The following is a 26,471-nucleotide window of genomic DNA, read 5'->3' as shown; positions in this document are numbered from 1 at the left end:
AATATTTTGCGGTACATCAATATGCTCCTTAATATTTCCAGTATTGACAATACGTCAATACACGCCCTCAGTCGGTCAATATATTGGAAGTTTGACAATATTATTGAGCGTGTGTGGGTCCCTCCACACTATATTCTTCGCGATACACGACTCCAGAGAGCTTCCTTCCATAGATTTTCATTGTGTGTAATTATGCTGTGAATAACCATATGTAACCGAAAAAATATGTTTATAGCTAACACATTCCCGCTCAGAGCTAAATAATCACAATATTAATAATAATAATTAATGAATATAAATTATGTCATTGCTACACGAAAGCAACGTAGACTTTGACCAGAGTTTCTAACTTCTCAAGACTCAAAATAACCGCGCGAATTTGCGATAATGTAAATGAAATTACAGTTCAACTTGATTGTTCTCGTGATTAAATGTTTTGATGTTGCGTCTCTCATTCTGAGGTAAGATCTATTTAATTTCATTAAAGCACATTCTGTTATAGTATTTGTATAAAATTGGTGTATGTGTATGGGAGAAATGTGTCAGCTTAACTTTGTTATGTTATTGTCTATACACATTGTCTTGTCTTAGGAAACACGTTGTGTAACCAAACTGCGCTGTCTTTAAATATACCAAAGTATCTCCGTATTTGGCACGTCGAGAAACGAATTTAAACAATATTTGGTCTTTGTTATTGTCTTACGAAGAACGATTTCGCTAGTTCTTGAAACATTTAAATGGAGTGAATTAGTATGATAGTTTGGATTCCAAATCACTGAATGAAATTTAATCCACTACTTTTGTAAGTGTAACGTGATAAATTAAGCTGTGGTTTTGTTTATTTCGTCATTTAATGAGCATGCATCCGTACCAAAATTATTTTGTCATGAGCGTACGCCCGAAAGGTGATGTAATATTCTATCCGCCGGCAGAACTTATCCCTAGAATCCTGGGGTACATAGATTCTTGGTAACCAGCTGCCTCATGCTGAGTGTGACGTATACCACATTAAATTGGTACAAGATAAAGTCTGCCAACATTATGAAGTATATGACACCTTTAGGAAGACCTTAGGCTTTAAACACTGATGACAAGGCACACATTTCACTCGTGTTGGCTGAATATGTTCAAGGATAACTGGTAGATATGTGTTTATACTACGCCCACTCAGAAAACTGTATCCAGCCACTCATCTTTGCTACATCGAACTTATGTGCTCATCACAGTTTGCTTCATTTCTCAATGTTATGTGTAGGTATTTAGTGTAACAGATGAGGCCAGATCTTACTACTGTGGTGAAAATTACCCGGAAAGTTTCTCCAGCAGATCCGCATGAACTGAATTTTGTCCTTTTTTGAAGAAAGCATCCATTCGTGACACCAATCAAAAATTCGTTGCAAGTTACTCTGAATCCCTCTATGTTCAGTCTGCAACAACACTTTCTTGAACAGTACCAAATCTTTGGTGCGATGCTGAGTGCTGGTGAATTATGCTGGGTTCCAACAGTACACGAGGCAATAAACAAGGAATAAGCTGTTTATGTATTCATCAAGAGATCTTATCACTATGATAGGCCTATAGAACAGGGTGGCAATTCTTTTCGAAAACTTGGAAGTCTCAGGGAATTACATTTTACCTGGTAAAATTAGGGAATTTCATAAAATCCTAGGGAAGTCTGTTTTTAATGTAAAATGGAAATTTATTGTCACTGAGTTTCCTAAATTACAAATGTTAAAAGTAGCGTACATAATATTTCAGAGTGTGTGAATTGTATGAATATTGTACCATATAAATTAACTGTTGCTTATATACATTTAGCCTAACTGAGATGAAAGAAAAGTCATTATTTCGGTGTTATCTGCCCCCCCCTCCCCGCCCTGAATCCTCCCACTAATTTGTCAGGAGCTTCTTATGATACCATCTCCCTCCCTCCCCATAGTATCTGGAATTCTCAGGGAGCTTTATTTATTTTTCCTTTCTTTTTACAAGTTTGATTAGCTACCCTGTAGAACTTGTCATAATACTGTGAAACTAAATATCTTTCATGTACATACACACAGAATGTATACGTATGTTTATGAGAGTCAGACATGTTGTTGGCTGTGGCTTTGCTGAAGACATTTGAGTGAATTTATTTAGGAAAACTACAGAAAATCTAAATAATGATGGCTGGACAGAATAAACTCCACCCTCCTGAATATTTATTTAGTGTTAAAAAATATACTGCCTCATTCTGTTGATTCCTTCTGTACAATTTTCTTTTGGTCTTTCACAATTTTCTCCAAATGTAATGAAAATGTAGTTTTCCACTGCACCATTATACTGCGTATGGATGGCATGTGGTGATTGAGGCCCGTGAATGTGCGTGTTTCCATGTCCTGCCTTCAGTCCGTATGGAAACCTGAGTCAGCATCCCCCATGATGAGTGAGAAGCTTACAACAGTGATAAGTCAGTACATTGATGCAGTGTAGATAATGGCACATTTGCTTGTAAAAGGGAAATGTGGGACAGTTGCACTATGTCTTACAGTGGTCAAAAGATATTGTAACAAAGTCCTTGAATAGCAATAAATTAAAGATTGAGTGATGACTGTATGAATAGTTGATTTGCTTTGCCTTTAAATCTAAATGTCAGAAGTTTGTCATGTGTGAGTGCAAATTGAGATAGCATTGAATGCCCACCAATGTTTACAACAACACCGTGAATTATACAGCATGTTTTGGGAAACATTGAATTGAATGCAATGAAACATTTCTCTCTTGATGTTATCAATATTGCGTTATTAGTAGTTACTTATAAAAATTGCAGTCAGTGACTGTTGTGGGTGGGACAAGAAGCTGTAAAACGTGAGAATTGTGTGGAGGCAGATCTCTGTGTTAAGTTAATGTTAATTTCCTTATATCAATTTATAATTGAATCAGTAGTTAACATATTTAGATCTCATTTCATATTTAAGTAAACAAGTGGGAAAGTTTTCTTACTTATAAATTTCAGTACAGTATTACTTTTAAAATGTGAATACCCAATCATTTCATTTTAAAAAGGCCGTCGGCTTGAAAAATGAGATGTCTGAACTTCCTGAAAATGCATAATATAAGATGTTCCTTAAATGTTTGATGTATGGGTTTGAGAAAATGGTAAGCATGTTCCAACTGAGTTTAAGATACATACTTCTTATCAGCTTTGAACACTTGGCTGAGACCACCACAGATCTCATACATGTAATGTGTATTTCTATGCAGTTGTGGTATATCTGTATTTGCTCAATTTCCTTCTTGCAGTATAAAACTCTAGCAAAATAGGCACCTGTGACATGATCTTTCCCATGGCTAGTTCTGAACCTGTAACTTTTTGGGGATTAGGTCAATGTGTCTGCGGGTCACCATGATATGGTTCTTCGTTACTAATCTCAGAACCTCTTAAATTAAGCAGTGCAATCATCAGAAAAAATTCTAACTGAGGTCAAATTTGGAACCTTGTATTTAAGTTTCACGTTCAAACAAACACAAATTGAATACTTTTCATGACATAGTTAATCACTCACAACTGTAGAGCTCTTTGCAACCAAGCACAAACAGTGAGGACTGTAATCTGTGTATGGCTCATATGGGCACTTTGTATCTCAGCTACGATCTCATGAGGCACCAAATTATACAAGTTTTACCAGAGCAAGCATTCAGGCAAAAGCTGCATGACTAATTGGCCACCCTTTCTATGATATAAAACAATTTATCAGCTGTAATATTGTACTGCAGTGGTAATAATCAGCCTGTTGTCTCTTTTAAATTATCAATTAAATTGTACTGTATTTGTGGCATTATATGTTGGTGCCCTAATGGCTAAATGACTTAAAAATTATTATTGTTACATTATTATTGTCATCTTGTGTCCAAATAACATAGTTTTTTGCAATATCACTTCATCACCACTGATTCTTTAACCCCTTGAATGTTGCATATTGCATTGTCTTAACAAAACATGCTCTTCGAATTTCTTCAGTTGAGACTGAAGCTCAGCGACAGCTTCGTCAGTAGTTCCGTTAACAGTAATTTGTTTAAGGTAACACTCCCGCTTGGTCCAATGTGCTATGGGAAGCATTTCACATAGGCCTATATCAAACTTCCCCTCAATTAGTATGTGCAAATTTATGATGCACTTGGTAGTGTCACTTATCGTGCATGTTTCTCTTTCAGAGTCAAAGCAAACAAGACCCAAGATCAGTATGAGTACTGAGGAAACTACTTTTTTTTCCGAATGAGGAAGTTCAAGTTATTTATTTATTTCTCGTTGAGACATTGTTGTACATAGAATATACATAAGATGTTGGACATCGTTTAACACAATACTATTTCTATCATTTTGTCTTCTGATACCTTAAAATTACACTAGTTATTATTGGTACAGTATTTGTATTTAATTAGTGGTTACAATGGTTTCAGTGGATAAGACTGGTATATTATTATTCAGACTAGCACATTATTATTTATCAAACTACTCTTTCAGACTGTAGAAGCAGTGATCAGTTAGATAGGGCTTTACTGCAGCTTTGAACCCTGCTGTGTTGTTTATTGATTGTATGTTACTTGGCTTCCTGAATATCTTTTTTTCCAAGGTGCAGAACTCTGTTTTGGCAGAGCTTAGTTTTTGTATGATACATGTGGAGATCCATTTTTTGCCTTGTTTTGTGAATGTGTATATCTTCATTTTTGAGGTTGAGTGTGGGGTTTTCAGTCGCATACTGCTGCTGTACGAATACTATGGTTTCATGTATATGAAGGCATGGAAGTGGGAGAATTTACAGTTTCCTGAAGAGTGGCTTGCAAGATTTTCTGTGTTTGATTCTTTTTTGGATTCTAAATAGCTTGAGGGTCTTCGAAAAAGCTCCCCAGAAAATGACTCCATACTTCAGCATTGATTCGACACTTGCATAGTACACACTTTTTAGGCAGTCAGTGCTACAGCAACTTTCAAGGATCCTCATCACATAGCAGGATGTGTTCAGTTTTTTGCTGAGATTGTCAATGTGAGTTCCCCACCTGATATTGTCCTGGATCCGCAGCCTGAGAAAGTTTTTCAGGTCAACTCTATTTACGGATTTGTTTGATGACTGAATGTTTATAGTTTGTGGAACCTTTTCCTTGACATTATGGAAGTTGATTGGTGCAGTTTTTTCTTCATTTATGGTTAACTTGTGTCGTCAGCAGACTGGTAAGCATTTTGACACACTATGTTTGATGTTGGTCATTTACGTATAGGAGGAACAGCACTGTTCCCACTAATGATCCATGAGGAACACCATATTTCATGTTTTGGTAATCTGGGTAATGGTTTGTGATTTTGTTGCAGTCAGTGTGTTGTGTTTCCATGGTTTATTTCTGTCCGCAGAAGTATGACCTGACCCAGTCGTTAAGTGTGCCTCTGATGCCTAGTTGATTTAATTTCTGTAGGAGTGCCTCATGACCTATAATATCAAATGCTTTTGACAAGTCAAGGCATACACCAGTGTTATATTCGCCTCTGTCCACTTTCTGGTAAATTTCGCTTAGGAATTCATTGGTAGCACTGTTGATTGTGCGGTTCTTCCTAAATCTATTTTGTACTGTGGATAGGATTTGATATTTTCCCATAAAGGCTGTAAGTCTTTTGTGGAAGAATTTCTCTAGAATTTTTGAGAAGCCAGACAATGGGGCAATTGGCATACGTAGTTGCCAACTTCTTCTGTGTTTCCTTTTTTGTAGATTGGATTCAGTTTTGCAATTTTTAGATAAGAAGGGAAAGTCCCTGATGCCAGTGAACTGTTGCATAAATATGTTAGTAGTTTTACAATGTGTTCACTACATCTTTTTGTTATTTATCAGGTATACTATCTACTCCTGAGGACTGTCTTGTTTTTAAGGTTTTATGATGGGCAGGATTTCTTCTTCATTCATTGGGTACAGATAGAATGAGGCAGCAAAGCAGTTGATCTTAAGTGGTGATGCTGTGTATTTTGGTTACTTGGAGTAATCTTCCTGATTAGTTACCCACGTTCATATAATGTTTCTGCAAGCTAAGTCTTTCCCAGTTGCTGGTCACAATAGATTTGACACCCTTTATGTCAGATGTTTGCCTGCTGATTTCATAACTTATGAAAAAGTTATGTATTTTGAGCATATTATCATCTATAAAGGCAGTACCCAACCTTTCTGAAACTAGTACTATGAGTGCAATCAGATATTAGATAGTATGCCCCTCTCCCTCCAGCTGTCATAATCTACATTAGCACCTAATTAAACTTTAGAGTAACAAAGAATTTTCTTTGATCAATTTTATTTTTAAAATGGAGAAAAATAAATGATATGTAGTTTTTGTAGGTCTTTTATTAAATCACGAACTTTTGAGTCAAATTGGCACAGGTCTTTTTTTTTATCAACCTTGTTTTATAGAACTATGAAGCAGTTCTTAGTGCATTGTGAGTGCCGCCTCTAACACCACATCAGAAAAGAAAGCTGACTATTCACATTGCTGATAGACGCTTGTTACAAAAAATGGTTCCTTAGCACCACTTCTCCTTAGCACATGCTTCTTCCATACGCTGCACCTACCGTTAAAATCAACTGAATTAAAATGTGTGCACTATTACTTTCTATTTGTAAATAACTTGGTTGCTACTGCTTACTTCTGAAATGCCAAAAATTGGAAGATTTCAGGATGGTATTTGAAGGCTCTTCAGCAGGTAATAGCTAAAGATACTGTTGTGTTCTGGTGTGAATTTGTTTGTTTGTTTATGGTTGCAAAGTGAATAAGAATTATCTGGTCTGCTGTGGGAACTACCTACAGTTTGGAGAAGACATTTTCATGAGATATTAAAGCGTGTGTGATATGTGTCTCAATTTTACTTTCATAGGTGCATGGTACAAAGTATGAGTGTAGAGGATGGGCTGTGTGAGGAAGATGTTCATACTCTCATTTCAAAAGCTGTAACCTCTACCACATTGTGTTGTATTTTAATGCTAGTATTTGGGGAAAAAAGTATTATTTAGTCAGTATTACAGTCTTATGAAATAGTGACAACAGCAATGATCTTTTAAAAATATTCAAGTTTGTGACCAAAATGTAATTGAACCTGATCTTACCCCCTCCCCCCCCCCCCCATAAAGTGTAACTACCTCATGTTGGGGTAATATGTAAGATACAAGATGAAGTTTTCTTGCCAACTAAGAAAATCTTCTTTGCTAGCTTTCTGGTGATTTCTGAGTTTTTAGGCGCTGGAAGGAAGTACATCCTCTAACCGAGAAGCAGATGTGCCAGGCGACTCAGGACATTCATATGATCCTAACTGATCTCAAACCCATTATCAATGAGTATACATTTTAATTCAAGCCTGTACTTCCTTTTTCTTTCAGATTTCCTTCTGTGATGTTCAATTAAAGAGCTTTTACAGGAGAATGCCTCTATATTTTCCCTTCTTCTTCTTCTTGTGTTCTTTCTTTTTCTCTGGGGTGTTGTACTTGCCAGCATCTTTTTCATCTTCCCACAAAATTTTCTCATATGCTCTGCTGATGTTTTCATCATTTTCTGAATAAATAATAAATATGTATTAGCGAAACTGTTACGGCACTTGTTATACCAATCAACATAATTTAAAAATGACAAAAAATGTTAAAAAGTTTAGATAATAGTAACAATCCAAAAAACTGTCACAATTAGAACACAAGTACTTAACAGGCTTGGACATTTTCAAATTGAATTGTGCATTATGAGTCAAGGGATGATTTGATTATTTATTTTTCATTTCTGACCAAAAATAACCAGAATAGCTGAGTCAGAGAGTAGACTTTATCAATTCTGTTTTTTCCAAATGAGGAGCAGAATGTTCATAATTTTTTTTTTTTAATAAACTGAGGTGACAAAAGTCATGAGGTACTGATATGTACACAAACAGATGGCTGTAGTATAATCTACACAAGGTGTAAAAGGGTTGTGCATTTGTGGATCTGTCAATTTTACTCGGATGATTCATGAGGAAAGGTTTCCCATGTGACAGGTATTAACAGACACTGAACAGGGAGCTAGATTCAGGGGACATTCCATTTCGAAAATTGTTGACGTCCACAATGTCGAGAGTGTGCTGAGAATACCAGATTTGAAGCATTACCTCTCCCCTTGACCATTGCAGTGGCTGGTGACCATAACTTAATGACAGCAGCTGTATTTATGTAGAGTTGTCAGTGCCAACAGACAAGCAACACCATGTGAAATAACGACAGAGTCATACGGGACATCTGACGAGTGTATCCGTTAGGACAGTGCAATGAAATTTGTCATTAACGGTCTGTGGCAGCAGACGACCTACGTGAGTGCCTTTGCTAATGCACGACATTGCCTGCAGTGCCTATCCTGGGCTTATGACCATGTTGGTTGGACCTGTCACGACTGGAAAACTGTGGCGTGGGCAGCTGAGTTGGAGTCCCAATTTCAGTTGGTAAGAGTTGATGGTAGGATTAGTGTGTGGTAAAAACTCAATGAAGCCGTATACCCAAGTTGTAAACAGGTTCGTTTGAGCAGTTGCCAGAGAACGCCAGAAAACAGGCCGTACTGTGCATGGGCAGCTACAGTGATGTAGGCAGCCCGTGCTTGGTGTTTGCTCTGCTCATATGCTTTTCGTTGCCCTTTTGTCAGGCGTCAGGTGGCCATATGCAGTCCTGCGGCATGTTGTTGAGAGGACATAGGGAGTTGTATCCAAAGCAATTGTTTTATCATATCCTATCCAGATAATAAATCAAGTAAGGAAGCCGTTTTTGGCATAATATTCATTTCAAAACTAGACTCTACAACTCGAAGTACCCTAATTTTTGCTATGTGGTGACTCTAACATAGATTTTTATTTTTTTATTTTTATTCGTACTCTGCAATATTGTTCTGTAGCGTTTCCAATCAGATTTACATCTACATAGCACTTCAAATAGCTTATATGAAGGAACACAAATTTCTTACAAAATTAAAAACAGCATTCATGGAGGTGTATACTATCTATGCAACTAATTGAAAGCAGTTTGTTTATTGCCATACACATTTCACTTCTTTTATTTGGGAAACATCATCAGTGGCCTGTAGTACATGTTTCCTTCTATATATACAATAAATGTATTATGTGGTAGATATAACATGCTGCTATGTTACATTTTGTCGTCACCTGAAGTGGGCGATGTGTGTTTGTTATTTAGACAACATTATAGTGATCTCAGAGACATTTGATGAACACATAAAAAGACTGAGGGCCGTCTTAAGTGTCTCCAACAAGGTGGATTGAAACTTAATCTAAGAAAGAGTCTGTTTGGAGCAAAAGAAATCAAACTACTTGGACACCTTGTGTCAAACGAAGGTGTGCGGCCAGATCCAGAAAAGGTGAGATCTATAACGGAACATCATATTCCTAAAAGTATTAGAGATGTGAGAAGCTTCCTTGGATTATGTTCTTATTACCATCGTTTTGTCAAATACTTTTGTATCAAAGCCAAGAGACTCCAAGATTTGTTAAAAGCTGATGCTAAATTTATCTGGGATGGTGCTCAACAAGATTGTGACTCTCGGTGCGCTGCAGGAGCTCTCTCCTGAGCAGAAAAAGGACGCCAAGATATCTCAAATTATGTATGCCTTAAATCGGTCAGAGGATGTGAAAGGATAATTTAAGGTAGTTAATGGATTACATTGCAAGAAAAACTTTGATCCGTTGGGAAAGAGGTTGCTACCACTGTTCCTGAACACATGTGCTTAGATGTTCTACAGAAACTCCATGACACACCTGAGACCAGACATTTAGGATTTATTAAGACAAACGATAGAATCCACAAGAGCTTTTTCTGGCATGGTTTATTTAGGAGTGCTCGTCACTTTGTTTTGCACTGTCGAGAGTGCCAGAGGAGAAAGACAGTTCCTCAGAAACCACCTGTCTGACTCATACCAATTCCACCAGCTGAAATGCCTTTCTGGCATGTTGGGACTGACCTCCTCAGACAATTTCCAATGTCTGCTTGTGGCAATAGATGGATTATTATTTGCACTGATTATCTGACACGCTGTGCCATTACAAAAGCCGTGAAAACAGCCGAAGCATCCGAGGTAGCCAAATTCATTGTGGAAGACATTGTATTAAAACACGGTGCCCCAGGGTTGTTAATTATGGATCGAGGGAAAGTTTTTCAATCGAATCTTGTAACAGAGATAAACCGTCGGTGCGATATTACTCATCACATGACGACTGCCTACCATCCACAAACTAAAAGGGCTTACTGAACGCCTTAATAAGACCTTGGCCGACATGCTATCAATGTTCAGCAGAGCAACTGGGATGAGGTGCTACCTTTCGTGACGTTTGCGTATAACACTGCCCAACAAGACACCACAGGATTTGCACCATTTTTCCTGGAGCATGGGTGTGGGGGGCATACGATGATGGACACTGTGTTTCTGTTACATCCTGGTTGACATGGATGACGACTACATCGGCGAGGTGTTAACCAGAGCTGAGGAAGCTCGGTAGTTAGCTCGACTCAGCACGCTGCAGGTTCAAGAAAATGATCGCCGAAGGTATGACGTGAGCCACTGCCCTGTTGTCTACCAGCCTGGTGACCTTGTCTGGATCTTCACTTGTGTTTGGAATATTGGTCTCTCTGAGGGGTTCCTCAGGTACTACTTTGGACCTTATAAGGTTGTAAGAGTTGTCTGATGTTACTTATGAAGTTGAAGATTTCGACCCTGACACAAGACGACGAAAGAGCAGAGATACGGTCTACGTCCTTCAAATGAAGCCGTATAAGGATCCTGCAACCCAGTGTAAATTCAAAGCTCCAGTTACCTGCAACAAGCGGAAAGGTGACAAAGAATGTAGTGACAAAAGAAGTTCTAAGAAGATCACTACCAGGGCGAGCATCAGTCATCAGGAGTCGGAGTATGCAGTACCGACGACTCCTTCCCAGACAAGGTGGCCGTAACACCGAGACGCTGTTCTCTTAAGGAGGGAGCAATGTCGCAGAAGAGGCTGAGTAGCACCGTGGTGAGTAGGTATGATACTAAACTGTTGCATGGAGGGTCGTGAGTTCAAAACTCACCTGGACTGTACAATTTTAATTTCTGTATTCCGTTCAAGTACATTCTAGAAGTATCCACAAATGTCAAGAATCATTGTACTGGAATGTTCTGTAGCTGTATATATGCTGTATGTGTTCTGGCCAGTGGCAGTTCGTTCCACGCTCTTGCAAGTGCTGAATAAACGTTCGTTAAGTGAAGTTAGTGTTTGTCATTCATCTAATTACAACTTCTTCTATGTGACAATATCATATCTCATAAAAGGTATAAAATATATCTAAAAACAAAGATGATGTGACTTACCGAACGAAAGTGCTGGCAGGTCGATAGACACACACAAAATTCAAGCTTTCGCAACAAACTGTTGCCTCATCAGGAACTTCAGTATAAAATATTTTGTACAAAATAGAAAATTATACACTATGATAATATAGTTGTTTTATTCGTCACATTATATTGCATTATCCATAAATATAATATTCTACTCGTTTCATTTCATGTCTAGAGATCACTGTTTATCCGTGATTCTCTTACGCCAGTCTTTACATTATGGTCATATCCATTTTGTTAAATACTAAAATTATAGGATAGGTTAAGAATTCAGTAATAGACTACAGAATAGTTTAAGATTTGAAGGGAATTTGGTGCCGGAAAAGTATTTTGGAAGAAACACTGAAAATAACTTGGGATCCGACAGTCATCACTCTGCCCACTCCACAGAATGTTAACGTCCCTGGGGGATAGATGTGACCCCACCCGGTTCCCATTGATCTGATATTAACTTCACTTGAGCAAGTGCAGACCATTACTTCTCTTTACATTTTATTGGAGGTTCTCCCATTGCAGAATAATCACCACTTCACTAGGCAACATGACATTAGGTGAAGCTATCCTATGTTCTACTCTATCCTGGATAAGTTTGAATCTTTCCACAAGTTGCCTATAACCTTGCTGGTATTATTAAGTTTGGAAGAAGCAATAGTCTAAACGTTTCCGGAGGTTGCTCTCGCGGGAACTCTTCGATCCATCACTTCTTCAGGTGGTTCTGCCAAACTACATACATTTATAATATCAAAGTTGGATATATTCTCTTTGAAATTCTGTCCTACATTATTTACTCGTGTATTGACATCTCGTGTACTGACACCTGTAATTTGCGATTGAATAATCAAAATTAATTCCTTAGACTGATCTACAGTCTCTTTCGAAGTACTTAAACTTTGTCTTACATTATTGTTTTCATTATTGTACACATCTTTTAAAGATTGTAAGTTTTCAGTAGGTTTTGAGTCTACATTATTATATTTGACGTCAAATTCAGTTTCCAAAGCAACCATGCCTTCGCATTGACTACTAGATTCTTTGCTTCGAGCGTCTACTCTGATGTTCAACAAACCTATATTTGTCATTTGAATATTTAAAGTTTCATTCTGTCTCTGATTAAAGTCAGTGAACAGTTGATTTACATGAGTGCTTAAAGAACTAGTTAATTCACCTTTCAAATCTATTTTAAGATTTTCTACATAAGTCGTTAAAGCGTCAAATTCAGTCTTTCCCCTACCTTCACATAAATTACTAAAGTCCTTACTTTGTTCATCGACTTTAGTACTTAACAGTCCTAAAGTTTTGCCGGCCAGTGTGGCCGAGCGGTTCTAGGCACTTCAGTCTGGAACCGCGTGACCGCTACGGTCGCAGGTTCGAATACTGCCTCGGGCATGGATGTGTGTGATGTCCTTAGGTTAGTTAGGTTTAAGTAGTTCTAAATTCTAGGTGACTGATGACCTCAGATGTTAAGTCCCATAGTGCTCAGAGCCATTTGAACCTAAAGTTTCATTCTGAACATCAAATTTATTATTCGAGTATTCACTGTGTCTATTTCTCTACTTAAATTAGCACTCTTGCATCAAGTTTTTCACTTAAAGTTGCACTTATTTCATTTCTCAGAGAAGTACCCTGGTCATTTATTATATCATTTAATTGAGTATTTACTGAGTCTAATTTAAGACTTACTTCCTCTTTTAAAGAAGCATTTTGGACATTCGTTAAGCCTAATTCTTTACTTTGTGCATCTAATTGTAAACTCTGAGCTTTGATGAGATTTGCTAACTCAGACCAATCAGGTTCCTCTTTATTAATTCTCAAAGCCAGTGCTGGTTCAGAAGTCTCTTCAGCTGGTTGTATGTTTTCCATGGTTTTACCAATTCTAGATCTAGTAATCATTAAAAAACTGAGCATAATAACTACACTAATACACTCTAGTGAACAATTTCTTCAACTTTATACTCGAACAATTATTGTTTTCCGCTCACCTGGCATAGAGTTTTAGGCTGCGCCGGTGAGCAAGTGTGGAAGCAGCACCTGTGAACAGTAGCTGGTGCCGGTGGCATCGGTTGCTGGTCTCCGCGTCGGCGTCAGTGAGCTTTTGTAGAATCAGCACCGGTTATCAGCAGCTGGTGCCGGTGGTGTCGGATGTTGTCTCCGTGCCCGCGGTGCATGCGAGAGCTTGACACTTCCCACACCGGATCTTCTTACTAGAATTATTCTCATCGTATCTCTTCTTAGTCCAATACGTCAAGGTCTTCCTTCTGTTCTTTTAACGTTATTACTTTCGTACGTCTTTCGCCGTGTTGCATTCCCAAATTTTTTTATTTAATTTTTGGACTTAATCCAGTTATGCGAAACAGTTCTCTTGTCTTGTTATACCTGGTTGCTATGGCAACACATCATATCTTCTGCTTGGATTTCCTCTCAAAATTCCCGTTTCTTCGAGTCCTTTTCACTGGTTGCCATGTTCTAATGCTTTAGATGATAGAACGTGTAGAGTAAATATACAAACTTTATGTTTTAACCAATTAATGATGTATTGGATTATGCAGAATAACATTCTTGTATTTCACATGTAAATATCTCTGTCTTCTCGTATTTCACTCATATTTCGAGCTTTAGAAATGCTTCAATTACATTTATAAATGAGATGGCTTAAGAACGACTCATAACTTATGAACGTGTCTCGCGTCTAGCAAGTCCAGTACGTGAATTTTAATTAACTGTGTGTCAACTGTTCTTCTGTTTTCTCATTACAATAGTCAATTATATAAAACACCACAAGATACATAAACACTCTTATTCTTCCAATACGGCTTACGTGGCGTGAGCAGCAAACACTTGTCGATGCCGTTTGACTGTCGTGTCTACGTAGTGCTCGTGCTTCCTTTCCAGCCTGCACACGCAAACATGTGTCACGCAGTATCTACATTCCCTCACACTTACTTTTAAAATGTCGTGTGTGTTTGAGATGGTAGGATGACGAGTGGTTCTAGAATTTATGCGGAAATTCTCAAATCACTACAAATACACTTGTTATTTTTTGAAATGTAGCAGCACAAACTGGTACATGGGATCCATCTCGAGGTTTTGTCTTATAGTTAATAGAAACTGATTTAAAAGCCTTAACTTCAGTGGGATCTACATCATATTTAGCTGGTGCTGAGATACCAGTGTAAGATAAATGCATCTTGCCTGCTCTTATCTCCTAAAGAATTTTATTGAAATATGGTAAGTTAGCATGAGAGAGTTTGCCTATATGACAGTCTTTCCCTCTGGGGTACTTGCCTCACTCCTTTCAGCATACTGGCATTCAGTATCACGTGCTGTTTATTGCTTTGAATACTGAGATGATTTTCCATTGGAGCTGTTTGACTGCTTCCTTTCTGTTCTTTTACATCACAACTTGCTTCACTCACAGGAATATATGTTCACAATCACCTTCCATGTTGTTGTTGTAGTCTTCGGTCCACAGACTGGTTTGATGCAGCTTTCCATGCTACTCTATCCTGTGCAAGCAGCTTCATCTCCGAATAACTACTGCAACCTATGTCCTTCTGAATCTGCTTACTGTATTCATCTCCTGGTCTCCTAAGATTTCTTCGTTCAACGCTTTCCTCCAGTACTAAATTGGTGATCCCTTGATGCTTCAGAACATGTCCTACCAATCGATCCCTTCTTCTGGTAAAGTTGTGCCACAAATTTCTCTTCTCCCCAATTCTATTCAGTACCTCCTCATTAGTTACGTGATCTACGCATCTAATCTTCAGCGTTCTTCTGTAGCATCACATTTCGAAAGCTTCTATTCTCTTCCAGTCTAAATGTTTACTGTCCATGTTTCACTTCCACACGTGGTTACACTCCATACAAATACTTTCAGAAAGGAATTCCTGACACTTAAATCTATACTCGATGTTAACAAATTCCTCTTCTTCAGAAACATTTTCCTTGCCCTAGCGAGTCTACATTTTATATCCTCACTACTTTGACCATTATCAGTTATTTTACTCCACAAATAGCAAAACTCATTTACTACTTTTAAGGGTCTCATTTCCTAATATCCTCAGCATCACATGTTTCCATTAGACCACATTCTATTATCCTCTTTTTGCTTTTGTTGATGTTCATCTTATATCCTCCTTTCTAGACAGTCCATTTGATTCAACAGCTCTTACAGGTTCTTTGCTGTCTGCCAGAATTACAATGTCACTGGCGAACCTCAAAGTTTTTATTTATTCTCCATGAATTTTAAGTCCTACTCCAAATTTATCTTTTGTTTCCTTTACTGCTTGCTCTATATAGAGATTGAATATCATCCGGGATAGGCTACAGCCCTCTCTCACTCCCTTCTCAACCACAGCTTCCTTCTCATGCCCCTCGACTCTTACAACTGCCATACGGTTTCAGTACCAATTGTAAATAGACTTTTACGTCTGTCAATTGAAAGAGAGTTTTCCAGTCAACATTGTCAAAAGCTTTCTCTAAGTCTACAAATGCTTGAAATGTAGGTTTGCCTTTCCTTAATCTGTCTTCTAAGGTAAGCCATAGGGTCAGTATTGCCTTGCGTGTTTCAACATTTCTATGAAGTCCAAAATGATCTTCCTCAAGTTGGCTTCTACCAGTTTTTCCATTCGTCTCAAAAGAATTCATGTTAGTATTTTGCAGCCATGACTTATTAAACTGATAGTATGGTAATTTTCACACCTGTTGACACCTGCTTTCTTTGGGATTGGAATTATTATATTCTTCTTGAAATCTGAGGTAATTTCACCTATCTTATACATCTTCCTCACCAGACGGTAGAGTTTCATTGTGGCTGGTACTCCCAAGGCTATTAGTAGTTCTAATGGAATGTTATCTACTCCTGGGACCGTTTTTTGACTTGGGTCTTTCAGTGTTCTGTCAAATTCATCATGCAATATCACATTTCCCATTTTTCATCTTCATCTACATTCTCTTCCATTTACATAATATTGCCCTCGAGTACATCGCCCTTGTAGAGACCCTCAGTCTATTCCTTCCACCTTTCTGCTTTCCCTTCTTTGCTTAGGATGGGCTTTCCATTGAGCTCTTGAAATTCATACAGGTGGTTCTCTTTCCTCCAAAGGTCTCTTTAATTTTCCTGTAGGCAACATCTATCTTCATCTGCAGATCTAGACGGTGTATAAACTTGTACTGCTCTGGTAGGCGTGGGCTTTGTGCTTATCTTGGCTACAATAATGTGTTCCCTATGCTGTTTGTAGTAGCTTATCCATGTTCCTATTTTTTAATTCATTATTAAACCCACTCCTGCATTACTGTTATTTGATTTTGTATTTATAACGCTGTATACACCTGACCAGAAGTCTTGTTCCTCCTGCCCACTATATCTTACTTTAACCTATCCATTTCCCTTTTTAAATTTTCTAACCTACCTGCCCGATTAAGGGATCTGGCATTCCACGCTCTGATCCATGGAATGCCAGTTTTCTTTCTCCTGATAATGATGTCCTCCTGAGTAGTCCCCGCCCAGAGATCTGAATGGGGGACTATTTTACCTCCGGAATATTTTACCCAAGAGGACGCCAACAGTAAAGCTTTGTGCCCTCAGGGAAAAATTACGGCTGTAGTTTCCACTTGCTTTCAGCTGTTCACAGTACCAGCACAGCAAGGCCATTTTGGTTGACGTTACAAGGCCAGATCAGTCAATCATTATGACTGTTGCCCCTGCAACTATTGAAAAGGCTGCTGCCCCTCTTCAGGAACCACATGTTTGTCTGACCTCTCAACAGATACCCCTCCGTTGTGCTTGAACTTACGGTGCGGCTATCTGTGTCGCTGAGGCACGCAAGCCTCCACACCAACAGTAAGGTCCATGGTTCATTGGGGGGGGGGGGGGCACCTTCCATAATCACTATTTAAGTCTAGTCTTCTCCACTAAAATTCCACAAAGTGGCATTAGCTGTCAGCCGAGTCACATACCAGCTATCGTCAAGAAACAGAGTTCAACATTAGTTCAACATTGCATGCACAAACTGAATAGACAGCTCCCATCAGCCACATGCTGATATCCATAACACATTAAACAAATTATGAGAAAACCCGGCAATTTGGCAAACTAAGTAGCATATGAGAGTTTTTGAAAGTTTAGTTTTGTAAAAAGGGGTGGTATTCTCTCTGCTGTAACTTCGGAATAGAGCAAGTTTTGATATAGCTGCTGCACAGGCATGTATAGGAAACTGAACAGTAGGTATTTTGAATCAAAGAACTATGGAAAAAAAATACATAAAATGGGTTTTGAGAAAACAGTTCTCAATTTAAACATCACTGATACTGATTTAATAAGAATTGTGAAAGAAGGTTAATTACATGCAAGGACTCTGGGGGCACTGGAAGATTTCCAACTGAATATATAATTTTAAGACAAAGATTTCAAAACCAGATTGTAAACATTTCCAGGAGCAGATGTTCACTTTGAACACAATTTGTTGGTTATGAACTGCAGATTATAAGTGAAGAAATCCTAGAAAAGTAATAAATTAAGCTGATGGGATCCAGATAAATTGAAAGAACCATGTTGTTGTTGTGGTCTTCAGTCTTGAGACTGGTTTGATGCAGCTCTCCATGCTACTCTATCCTGTGCAAGCTTCTTCATCTCCCAGTACCTACTGCAGCCTACATCCTTCTGAATCTGCTTAGTATATTCATCTCTTGGTCTCCCTCTATGATTTTTACCCTCCACGCTGCCCTCCAATGCTAAATTTGTGATCCCTTGATGCCTCAAAACATGTCCTACCAACCGATCCCTTCTTCTAGTCAAGTTGTGCCACAAACTTCTCTTCTCCCCAATCCTATTCAATACCTCCTCATTAGTTACGTGATCTACCCACCTTATCTTCAGCATTCTTCTGTAGTACCACATTTCGAAAGCTTATATTCTCTTCTTGTCCAAACTATTTATCGTCCATGTTTCACTTCCATACACGGCTACACTCCATACAAATACTTTCAGAAACGACTTCCTGACACTTAAATCTATACTCGACGTTAACAAATTTCTCTTCTTCAGAAACGATTTCCTTGCCATTGCCAGTCTACATTTTATATCCTCTCTACTTCGACCATCATCAGTTATTTTACTCCCTAAATAGCAAAACTCCTTTACTACTTTAAGTGTCTCATTTCCTATTTTAATTCCCTCAGCATCACCCGATTTAATTTGACTACATTCCATTATCCTCGTTTTGCTTTTGTTGATGTTCATCTTATATCCTCCTTTCAAGACACTGTCCATTCCCTTCAACTGCTCTTCCAAGTCCTTTGCTGTCTCTGACAGAATTACAATGTCATCGGCGAACCTCAAAGTTTTTACTTCTTCTCCATGAATTTTAATACCTACTCCAAATTTTTCTTTTGTTTCCTTTACTGCTTGCTCAATATACAGATTGAATAACATCGGGGAGAGGCTACAACCCTGTCTCACTCCTTTCCCAACCATTGCTTCCCTTTCATGCCCCTCGACTCTTATAACTGCCACCTGGTTTCTGTACAAATTGTAAATAGCCTTTCGCTCCCTGTATTTTACCCCTGCCACCTTCAGAATTTGAAAGAGAGTATTCCAGTTAATATTGTCAAAAGCTTTCTGTAAGTCTACAAATGCTAGAAACGTAGGTTTGCCTTTTCTTAATCTTTCTTCTAAGATAAGTCGTAACGTTAGTATTGCCTCACGTGTTCCAACATTTCTACGGAATCCAAACTGATCTTCCCCGAGGTCGGCTTTTACCAGTTTTTCCATTCGTCTGTAAAGAATTCACGTTAGTATTTTGCAGCCATGACTTATTAAACTGATAGTTCGGCAATTTTCACATCTGTCAACACCTGCTTTCTTTGGGATTGGAATTATTATATTCTTCTTGAAGTCTGAGGGTATTTCGCCTGTCTCATACATCTTGCTCACCAGATGGTAGAGTTTTGTCATGACTGGCTCTCCCAAGGCCATCAGTAGTTCTAATGGAATGTTGTCTACTCCCGGAGCCTTGTTTCGACTCAGGTCTTTCAGTGCTCTGTCAAACTCTTCACGCAGTATCTTATCTCCCATTTCGTCTTCATCTACATCCTCTTCCATTTCCATAATATTGTCCTCAAGTACATCGCCCTTGTATAAACCCTCTATATACTCCTTCCACCTTTCTGCCTTCCTTTCTTTGCTTAGAACTGGGTTGCTATCTGAGCTCTTGATATTCATACAAGTGGTTCTCTTCTCTCCAAAGGTCTCTTTAATTTTCCTGTAGGCAGTATCTATCTTACCCCTAGTGAGACAAGCCTTTACATCCTTACATTTGTCCTCTAGCCATCCCTGCTTAGCCGTTTTGCACTTCCTGTCAATCTCATTTTTGAGACGTTTGTATTCCTTTTTGCCTGGTTCATTTACTGCATTTTTATATTTTCTCCTTTCATCAATTAAATATTTCTTCTGTTACCCAAGGATTTCTATTAGCCCTCGTCTTTTTACCTACTTGATCGTCTGCTGCCTTCACTACTTCATCCCTCAGAGCTACCCATTCTTCTTCTACTGTATTTCTTTCCCCCATTCCTGTCAATTCTTCCCTTATGCTCTTCCGGAAACTCTCTACAACCTCTGGTTCTTTCAGTTTATCCAGGTCCCATCTCCTTAAATTCCCACCGTTTTGCAGTTTCTTCAGTTTCAATCTGCAGTTCATAACCAATAGATTGTGGTCAGAGTCCACATCTGCCCCTGGAAATGTCTTACAATTTAAAACCTGGTTCCTAAATCTCTGTCTTACCATTATATAATCTATCTGATACCTTTTAGTATCTCCAGGATTCTTCCAGGTATAAAACCTTCTTTTATGATTCTTGAACCAAGTGTTAGCTATGATTAAGTCATGCTCTGAGCAAAATTCTACAAGGCGGCTTCCTCTTTCATTTCTTCCCCCCAATCCATATTCACCTACTATGTTTCCTTCTCTCCCTTTTCCTGCTGACGAATTCCAGTCACCCATGACTATTAAATTTTCGTCTCCCTTCACTACCTGAATAATTTCTTTTATCTTGTCATACATTTCATCTATTTCTTCATCATCTGCAGAGCTAGTTGGCATATAAACGTGTACTACTGTAGTAGGCATGGGCTTTGTGTCCATCTTGGCCACAATCATGCGTTCACCATGCTGTATGTAGTAGCTAACCCGCACTCCTATTTTTTTATTCATTATTAAACCTACTCCTGCATTATCCCTATTTGATTTTGTATTTATAACCCAGTATTCACCTGACCAAAAGTCTTGTTCCTCCTGCCACCGAACTTCACTAATTCCCACTATATCTAACTTTAACCTATCCATTTCCCTTTTTAAATTTTCTAACCTACCTGCCCGATTAAGGGATCTGACATTCCACGCTCCGATCCATAGAATGCCAGTTTTCTTTCTCCTGATAACGACGTCCTCTTGAGCAGTCCCCGCCCGGAGATCCGAATGGGGGACTATTTTACCTCAGGAATATTTTACCCAAGAGGACGCCATCATCATTTAATCATACAGTAAAGCTGCATGTCCTTGGGAAAAATTACGGCTGTAGTTTCCCCTTGCTTTCAGCCGTTCGCAGTACCAGCACAGCAAGGCTGTTTTAGTTAATGTTACAAGGCCAGATCAGTCAATCATCCAGACCGTTGCCCCTGCAACTACTGAAAAGACTGCTGCCCCTCTTCAGGAACCACATGTTTGTCTGACCTCTCAACAGATACCCCTCCGTTGTGGTTGCACCTACGGTACGGCCATCTGTATCGCTGAGGCACGCAAGCCTCCCCACCAACAGCAAGGTCCATGGTTCATGGAGGGGAAAGAACCATAGGTTGTAAGAATTTCTGAGGCAATATTGAACTGCAGCAGGGTAAAGGAATACAGTAGAAAATAAATAAGTAGCATTGAGAAAAGAAATAGTGAAGAAGGCAGCAGAGGATCAAATAGGCAAAAAACAAAGGCCTAGTATGACTACCTGGATAACACAAAAGATATTGAATTTAACTGACAAAAGGAGAAAATATAAAAAAATGCAGCAAATGAGACAGGCAGAAGGAAGTACAGACAGATAAAAAAATAAAATTGACAGAAAATGCAAGGATTTACTCATTTCCACCATTCTTGAGGGCATCACATCGGCAACTATTCTCGTTCACCAAATTATGCAATAATTGCATAGAACCGTCAGAGTTCACCTGAGGTGTGAGCAGTCAACTAAGGCAGGTGTGCTTCGCTCCCCTCTATGGCAGATCCCCAGAAGGAAGGAGCGTGTCACCACAGACGCTGGCAATCGTGGAGGATTCATTTGTGATAAATACATCAACTCCATCAATACAGCCTCTGTTTAATAAAAAGAAATGCAGTGAGGCCAAAGACGTGACGAATTTTCCAGTTGCACCCTGCTACTTTGTGGTGTCTTGCATGGGAGGAGGTCAGAACTTTTCGACAGTGAACCCGTTCATCATTCAGAAAGATGTGGACATCATTGCAGGCCCACTAAATTCCTGCACTCGCTTACGCAATGGAATTTGGCTTCTAGAGACAGACAGTGTCCTTAAAGCCCAAAGACAGCTTAAGCTATGCTCCTCTATGGACACCCTGTTTGTGTAGAGGACCATCGAACACTAAATTTTTCATGTGTTGTCACAAATGCTTGATGGTATGACTAAGGGAGATAATTTATTATCTCTCTGATCAGGGCACAACCACAGTCCATTGGGTTATGAAGAGGGTTTATGCAGAATTTGTGCCTACCTGCACCCTTTTCTTAATGTTTGATCAAGTGGAGCTCCCATCGAAGGCCGAGGCAGGCTACACATTCGACAACAGTAGACCCTACTTACTGAAGTCAGTGCGTTGCTACCAATGTCAGTGATATAACTGTACTCACAAATCCTGCAGAAAGAACCAAATGTGTAACTTGTGGCAAGGGTATTTGTGAGGGAGATTGTGCCCCCTCCTTCTTTCCACGGCATCAACTGCACTGGCAGCCATGATGTTTCATCCCACGCCTGCCCTGTATATCTTGATGAGTGAGCCGTTGAGGAGATCCAGGTGAAGGAAAAGGTACCCCTCAATGTTGCTTGCAAAATGTTAGCTAGCCGTAGCCTTGCATACCACTATCCAGCAGTTACAGTACATGTCCCACGAAAGCTATGGCTGTGCAGGCCTGCGGCACCTTATTCAGTGCTACGGTTGTGAAATCGTCTAGTGCTAAGGTGACATTCTCTCCTGCGCCCACTACAGTTGCCCAACACACCAAAAAAAAGCTTCACCCACATTGGTGAAGTCACCAGAAGAACAGAAATTTAAAAAGGAATATCCCCAAGATGACTCTGCGCACCTCAAGTCAGCAGATGTCTGGGTCCACATCTGGCAAATGTAAAAGTACTAAGAAGTCGAACAAAAACAAAAGTTCTGCCCCTTCTCCACCTTGGTGATCCTCTAAAAGAGTGACTCGGTGTGACAACTCTGTCTGGCCGACTTACATTCCACCAGTACAAATCCCCTGAAGAAATAATGGAATGGTATCCTCCAGCCTCAGAACCCTGTAATAGTATGCAGCCAAAATCTAGCACTCGTCAATCACTGAAGTAATTGCCCCCTATAAAAGAAACATATGGTATCGTGTAATGTGGCCATTCTCTAATGGAACATTTGTGGCATCAAATCACGCAGGGCAGATGTGTGGCAATGCCGCCTGCCTTGTGCCTCCGAGAAAATAAATTACACCCTCGACACTGCTTTGACCTCTTTATACTTCACTCTTTCTTTCAGATTCCACACACACTTTCTCGCACTTGAATCTCTTTCTTTAATGCACGTCTTGCCCACTGTGTAGAGTGGACTGTTCTCTCAGACACGTACTCGAGTGACAAATGCTATCCTTACTGCCACAGAATGTTCCATGTTCGACAGGTAGGGTTTGCATATACCCCCCTGGTATGGGCCGGGCCCAGGGAGGGGTGGTTGCCTGAGCTGTAACCTTCCCAAATTGTCAATTTGTCCCTCTGTCAGGTGTTCGGGAAGTGTGATCTGTTGTGTGAACAATCACCTAAGGTTGGTGCACCCCCTTTTGAAGGGTCCCCCCAGTTGGAAGGAGCGTGTCATCGGAGACGCTGGCAATCGTGAGGGATTTCCTCATGATGTGTCAGTCATCTTCCCACTCAACATCCACTAAACATAAACATAATGAGGGTAATGCTTCACAGACCCTTTCCGCTGCACCACGGTTCCTTGTGTTCTCACATACTGAAGACAGTCAGTCCTTCGCTACGGTAAATCCGTTTATTATTCAGAAAGGTGTTGATGCAATTACTGGTCCTGTGAAATCCTGCCCTTATTCACGGAATGGCACTTTGCTTTTGGAGACCACTTCTGATTCTCAAGCACAACAAGTGCATGCTGTCTCGCTTCTCCACGGTTACACAGTTCGTGTCGTGGCCCATAGAACTTTGAATTCTTCCCGTGGTGTAATTTACGCCAGGCTGCTTGACAGTCTAACCGAGCCTGGAATCCAATCTTATGGCTTTGATCAGGGTGTTATTGCTATCCATCGTGTAATGAAAAAGGCTGATTCCTCCTTAGTGTCCAACCGCACTGTCTTTCTCACCTTTGATAGAGTGGTGCTTCCATCCAAGCTCAAAGCAGGCTATGAAATTATCACAGTCCAGCCGTACATTCCGAACCCGATGCGCTGCTACCAGTGTCATTGTTTCAACCACACTAGAATGTTTTGTCAACACCCAGTCAAATGTGTCACCTGTGGTAGGGATGCACATGAGGGCGATTGTCCACCTCCTTCTCCCCGCTGTATCAACTGCAATGGTGGCCATGCTGTCTCCTCTCGGGATTGTTCTGTGTATCTTGATGAGCGGGCTGTTCAACAGGTCCGGGTAAAGAAAAAGGTCCGTACTCAGTCACTTGAAAGTTACTGGCTAGTCGCAAACCCTGTGTTTCCCTGTCTGGTACCTAGTTCTGTTCTTGTTGCCCTTCGCTCCATGAAGGACATGGCCATGCAGACATGCGACCTCCAATTCAGATCTGAGGTTGTGAAATCGCCCAGTGTCAAGGTAGCATCGCCATCCCCCTGTCCAGTTATGCAACAAGCCATCAAACTCTCGCCTCAAGGGGCGAAGCCACCAGCTACACAACCGGTAGGTCGGAAATGACAGGAGTACTCCAATGACGACTTCCTCGTCACTCCAGCCAAGCAACACCCGAGTCTTCCTCTAACCGGAAGGGTTCGAAGAAGTCCACCAAAGGCAAATGGTCTTCTCTTTTGCCAACTCATTGGTCCTCATCGACAGTGTCACCATGTGGAACCCTAGCCTGACCAGCCTCTGTATCGCTGGTGTGCACCACCCACCATTTTCCAGTGTTGGGCTCCACTGACTGACCTCACATGCACACCGATGCTTCTGTGGACCCCATGGAGCAAGATCCTCCTGCTTCTGTCTCCTGTAGTAGCGACTCTACACTGGCTGTCACTCAGCGGCTGCCGAGTTGACACCCCTACATCTCTTCCTCCTCATGATTGTTCTCGAATGGAACGTTCGCGGCCTTCGGTCCCACAAAGAGGATTTGTTGCTGCTTGTAGCATCGCAGCACCACTTTTACTCTACCTTCAGGAAATAAAATTGCGCCCTTGCGACTGCTTTGAGCTTTCACATTACTTACCGATTTTTTTGACCTTCCCCCTGAGGTCGGCATTCCACCTCATGGGGGTCTCGTGCTGCTCATACGGGGTGACATTCTTAGTCAGCCCATCTCCCTGTCTACCTGTCTTCAAGCTGTTGCAGTTCGCCTGTTCCTTCCCTGCCTGACTTTTCCCCTCTGTACCATATATGTACCTCCGTCATTTGATGTCACCAGGGCAGACTTCCTGCAGCTTGTTGGGCAGCTACCTCCCCCATTTTTGCTACTCGGTGACTTAAATGTGCACCATCCCCTTTGGGTTTCTCCCAGGACCTGCCAGAGAGGTGCCCTCTTGGCTGACCTTCTTAACCAACTTAACCTCTTCTGCCTTAACACTGGAGCACCCAGTTTCCTTTCTGACTTCTCGCACACCTATTCCCATTTGGACCCTTTTGCACGCCCAGCTTGCCCATCGTCTTGAGTGGTCCATTCTTTCTGACACCAACTCGAGCGACCATTTCCCGTGTGCTCTCCGTTTGATGACTCCTACCCCATCCGTGTGAATGCCCAAATGGCAGCTTACTAAGATTGACTGGCAGCTTTACTCCTCCCTGGCAACCTTCAGAGAACAGGGTTTCCCCAGTTGTGATGACCAGGTGGACTATCTTACCAACGTTACCCTTACTGCTGCAGAGCGTTCCATTTCTCGCACTTCCTCTTTACCACATAGTGTCCCCATCCCTTGGTAGACTGAGGCATGCTGCGATGCAATTCGTGCATGGAGACGTGTTCTCCACGTTTTTAACCATCATCCTATGGTGGCAAACTGCATTCATTATAAACAGATTCGTGCAAAGTGTCATCTCGTTCTTCGGGATAGCAAACAAGCCAGCTGGATTTCATTCATTAGTTCTTTTAACAGTTCCATTCCTTCCTCTGTCGTGTGGGCCAACCTCTGACGGCTCTCTGGGACCAAGATCCATTTCCCCATTTCTGGCCTCACAATAGCAGCTGATGTTATCGTGAACCCTATTGCTATCTCCAGCACTTTGAGCCACCATTTTGTGGAAGTTTCAAGCTCTTCCCACTATCACCCTCCCTTTCTCCATCAGAAATGAGCAGAGGAGGCTCGGGCGATACCCTTCTCTTCTGCGAATTGTGAGTGCTACAATGCCGCCTTTACTATGAGGAAGCTTGATCATGCTCTCAGTTCATCCCGATCCTCCGCCCCAGGGCCGGATGCCATCCACATTCAGATGTTGAAGCACTTTTCACTTGCTGGCAAGTACTTCCTGCTTAACACATACAACCGCATCTGGGCAGAGGGCACATTTCCCAGATGTTGGTGGGAAGCCACCGTCATACCCTTACCTAAGCCCAATAAGGACAACAACCTTCCTTCTAGCTACCGCCCCATCTCT

General features: G+C 40.5%; 1 protein-coding gene across 2 annotated transcripts in view; it reads left to right on the top strand.

Moving 5' to 3' along the window:
- The first annotated feature begins 337 nt into the window (after positions 1 to 337).
- The window catches only part of LOC126260080 (protein nessun dorma-like), a 233,955-nt gene continuing 207,821 nt past the window's right edge, over positions 338 to 26,471 (top strand). For both annotated transcript variants that reach the window (XM_049957287.1, XM_049957286.1), the window contains exon 1: positions 338 to 461. The gene's annotated coding sequence lies outside the window, so the exon portion shown is untranslated. The remainder of the gene's footprint in view (positions 462 to 26,471) is intronic.

The sequence above is a fragment of the Schistocerca nitens genome, chromosome 5 (assembly GCF_023898315.1).
Source record: "Schistocerca nitens isolate TAMUIC-IGC-003100 chromosome 5, iqSchNite1.1, whole genome shotgun sequence".
Classification (NCBI taxonomy): domain Eukaryota; kingdom Metazoa; phylum Arthropoda; class Insecta; order Orthoptera; family Acrididae; genus Schistocerca; species Schistocerca nitens.
Note: the sequence above shows the minus strand (reverse complement) of the source record. Positions and strands in the feature narration are given on the sequence as shown.